Source organism: Stegastes partitus, unplaced genomic scaffold (genome assembly GCF_000690725.1).
Source record: "Stegastes partitus isolate 25-593 unplaced genomic scaffold, Stegastes_partitus-1.0.2 Scaffold1101, whole genome shotgun sequence".
NCBI lineage: Eukaryota > Metazoa > Chordata > Actinopteri > Pomacentridae > Stegastes > Stegastes partitus.
The window spans coordinates 171,959-176,422 of record NW_007578832.1 but is presented as its reverse complement, the minus strand read 5'-3'; the positions used below and the strand labels follow the sequence as shown (position 1 = coordinate 176,422).

At 42.4% G+C, this 4,464-nt stretch overlaps 1 protein-coding gene across 2 annotated transcripts in view; it reads right to left on the bottom strand.

Annotated features, from left to right (window-relative positions):
• Positions 1 to 653, bottom strand: part of rbbp8l (retinoblastoma binding protein 8-like) — a 26,715-nt gene extending 26,062 nt beyond the window's left edge. For both annotated transcript variants that reach the window (XM_008296121.1, XM_008296123.1), the window contains exon 1: positions 550 to 653. The gene's annotated coding sequence lies outside the window, so the exon portion shown is untranslated. The remainder of the gene's footprint in view (positions 1 to 549) is intronic.
• Positions 654 to 4,464: the final 3,811 nt, after the last annotated feature.

Below are 4,464 nucleotides of genomic sequence, written 5' to 3'. Positions count from 1 at the left end.
GATCAAATTAAGAGGCAAAATAAACACAAATACACTTAAAACGACTACGAAGACAGTCAAAATGAACACAGTGAGATGCAAAATGACCACAGAGCAGTTAGAAAGAACTGCAAAATGACCCAAAAGAGACGAAACACAGTTAGAATTTCATAAGCAGTGCCCTGAAGTGTAACCAAACATTACATTTGTGTGTAATACGATCACATTTAATGAATGTCAAACTTTAATCCACATTTACACACAGATGCTGTTTGGTTTCTGAAGACAACATCACGTCACACACAAGCTACTGAGTGTAATAGTCAGGATGAGCCCTGATCATGGCTTCATTAAAGGCCTCTAGAAAGCAGCTTTGTGTTTGTTCACGTAGATTAAAAACGTTAGATGAACAGAACATGCACTAACTCCAACATGTGACCCTTCACCTCCCCGTGAACATAAAGGCCGAGGCTGGCTTCATACCTGCAGCTCCTCTCCACACCTGTCAGCTGCTCTATCCTGGTCCTCAGGCGACAAACTCGCAGCTGAATCAATCCCACAAAAACTCACCTCATCCAGCCCGGAGACTCTCCCTCAGCCGGTCCCTGCAGAACTCCCGGATGGGCCGAGCGGTTCAGGGAAAAATAGAGGCGCGATAAAGCCGAGAGCCGAGAACCAGGTGAGGGAGAACGCCCCACGGTGCACCCTCCTCCCCTCGCAGCTCTCCACCCCAGAGAACCGGTCGGAGCGGTCGTCCCCTTGAGGAACACAAACACTGAGGCCCGGGCAAGTTCTCCCTTGATATTCCTGTTCTGCTGAAATCCCACATAACCGGCCAAACCGGTTCCATAAAGCCCTGTGTGGCTAGAGGGACTGGGAAACTGAATTGCCCAACACAGACGCCTGCAATCGTGCATTAGAGAGAGACGTTTGGAGGATTGTTTTTAGATTATTCTCGATCTTAATCCTGCACATTTGAGTGCGACAGTAACTGTGTGTTGTTGTTCTGATTCACGTCCAGGGAATCGGGTGTTTCTGAGCACGTCGCCACATGTGGGTGTGGTGGCCGCGGCGACGTCAAAATTTGATGGCAAACAGCAGACAATAGCGTCGAGGCGTTCATTGTCTCAGAAACCAGACACAGCGAGGAAACTTCCTCCTTCCTGAACCGGATTCTTCACGTCTAAGTGCACCGACATGAGGGGTCACGTGCCTCTATTGTCTGAGCTCGTCATCGCAGAGAAGCCGGTCGAGGCTTTTTATTCGAAACCGCCGCCGCCAAAAACCGAATCTCACGTTTGAAATTTAGCCGAGACGGATCCAGAGTGGTGGAAATAGTTCTGCCAGCGTGAGAGGTGTGATTGCAAAAAGGCCACAAATGATGATGAAAAGGTACAAAATGAACACAGAGAGACTCAAATATACCACAGTAAGGGGCAAAATTAGACAACTTATTTACAAAGAATTGCAAAATGATCAAAACAAGTTCATCAAGTTACGACAAAGAGATGAAAAGAAGCAAAAAGGTAGAAAATAAACACAAACGGACTCAAACTGACCCCAAAAAGGCCACAAATGATGACAGTTGGAGGCTAAATGACCACAAAGAGACTCAAATATACCACAGTGAGGGGCAAAATTACACAGTGTATTACAGAGAAGTGCAAAATGATCAAAACAAAACAAGTTCATCAAGTCACAAAAAAGCAACAACAAAGAGACACAAAATGACCACAGACACCCCAAAAGACACAAAAGCAACAAAAAAAAGGCGCAAAATGATGGCAGTTGGAGACTAAATGACCACAAAAACACAACGAATGCTCACAAAGAGACACAAAGGTGCCACACGGAGACACAAAATGGCCACAATGACGAGCAAAATGAACACAAAGAGACACTAAATGACTACAGAGAGACACCCGGAGAGAAATAATTGATCACAAAGAGAAAAACGTGACCACAAAGAGACNTGTGAAAAAATACGATTTACTCTAATCAAATTCTAAACACTTTGTGCTCCTCTGTGCCACCATGAAGCCATTCGTGACTCAGCTACAGCCAGCAGTCACGTGACAAACATGCCAGGAGTTTTTTTTTTTACTGCTGGTTGTGTTTATCAAGGGCAGGTAGAAGACACGCATGAATTTAAAATTTAAGTTAGTAAGAAGTTAATTCCACTGTTTGGTTTTCTTCTCCAGCAGCGGTGACACGTGTGAGCACTTGTACATGTTGATTCCAAGGTTTTAAGGAAATTAGTTTAGTTATTCTTAATGGTTTATGTTTTTATTACTTTGTTCTACTTCACAAAACATTTTTAAATTCTTTCGTCTGTTTCTACAGCGATGTAGGACTGAAAAGTGAGTCTACAGTGAAGACAAACAGGAAGTCAGACGCTTAATACAAACATTTATTCTCTAATTCAGTTTTAAGCTTTGCTCCCTTAAATCCTTGTTGTTTATTATTTGCATCGCTCTCCTCTGTAGCATATATAAAGTGAATATTTGTTTCACTAAAATATGGTAAATACTCATAAATATCATTTAAACCGTCCAACTGCTGCTTTGTTGTCACGCTCATCTCAGCCCCCTCGAACCAGAATGTAATGATTTACCTGCTGAGGACTTGTTTTTTTGCCCTCAGAAAGGGATTCCCACAATGCAACTGTGCAAACACACACACACACACACACACACGCGAGCGCAGCAAACGACTATTATTGAGCATTTTGATCAGCGCGGCGTCGGCTCCTTCGACATGTCAGGATATGTCAGCGGAGAGGCTTCTCACATCACCTGAGCAGAGCAAGAAAAGACCTGCCTGCCTTTATGTTGCTGCTATCTCCAGATCATTACACACACACACACACACACACACACGGTTTAATATTTGTGTGGTTACCCTGTTTTTCCAGTATCCTCACCCTGAAACTCTAACTGCTGCACCACAGCCGACACACGACATCACCACATTTATGAGCAAACACACAAAGATGCAGCAGAGATACAGACGACACAGAAACACACATTTTTTCACCACAGCTGTAGTTTAAGGCTTGCTTCCCATCATCCCAGTAGTTTTGCATAAAATCAGCTGATCCAGATGTTGGTATATTAATATGGAGCGTAGCAAAATATCTTATTTAAACTGTAAGAGTCAAAAAAATGCATGAATTTGGTGCAAATACTGATCACATTCATGCATTTTGATATTCTGCCTTCAGCTTGTCACACAAAAGCTCATAAATACATGTCACCTCCCATCATTTCGCAGGCTTCTTTGTTGTTTTACCAAACCAGAGCTGCTGTTTACATCTCAATTACAGCTGATCCAGATGTTGAACTAATAAAATAATCAGAGCCTAGTAGACTATTTTGTTAATTTTAGCTGTNAAGACACAAAATGACCACAAAGAGGCTCAAAATGGACAAAATAAGACACAATATGACCACAAAGACACACAAAGTAACCACAGCAGGACACAAAATGACCACAGAGCGACAGCGACAGTCAATGAAATGAAAAATACTTCATTTATCCCAAGTCAAAATGGCGTCTGTAGCTTCAAATGCATCGTAATGAAACTGTTGCTTTAACCAATCAGATTGAGAGTTGGTGATCCCAGGACCAGCTAGCTGGCCTACGATGACATCAGCACTTTAGCGTCCTCTGATTGGACGGTCAGAGAGCTTAGTCAAAGCTAGTGGTTTGTGTCTGTAGCGGCCTGCACAAGCTAAAACTTTATCGTAAAAGCATTGTTTTATTTATTTATTTTTTAATTAGTTCTGACTGACTAGTCCTTCAGGATATCAGTATGTGGAACTCCCAACTAGTCAGTCAGAGCTGATGAAGCCTCTTGGATGAGAGGTGGAACGTCTTCAAGGAACTCAAGCAAGTCCAGTTGCTATGATTAATCTACGAGAATTATATTTACATTTTTGTCATTTTATTGGGTTGGTATTGATGTTCCTGTTAGATGTGATGTATGTGGTGCAGCTGTAATGGAGACTTGTTGAATCGCTTCAACTGGGTTTCTTGCTTCAGTGATGGCATTTATTCTCTCTACATGAGATGCAACGTCCTGTCATGCTGCCTTTCTGTATAACACTGATGGTTTCTAAAGCCGTGGCGTCATAATGACGGAGTTTAGAGCTGGTTTGATTCAGGCAGGACGCCACTGAAGGCCCAGGAGGAAAATACACGGGACATAAGCAAAATAACCGTACAAAAACCATACAAAAAACACACAAAATGACCACAAAAGAGCCACTGAAGGCCCAGGAGGACAATGCACGGCACATGACTGGTGCAAAATAACCCCAAACAGACGGAAATGACCAAAAACTGAAAGCAAAATGATGTAATTCAATTACAAAGAACTGCAAAACAATCAAAAATAAACCAAACATGTTAAATTATAATGTCATTCGTCGCATCTTAAAGTCTGATGCAACATTTCAGGTTGTGTGTAATCTGCTCAGATGT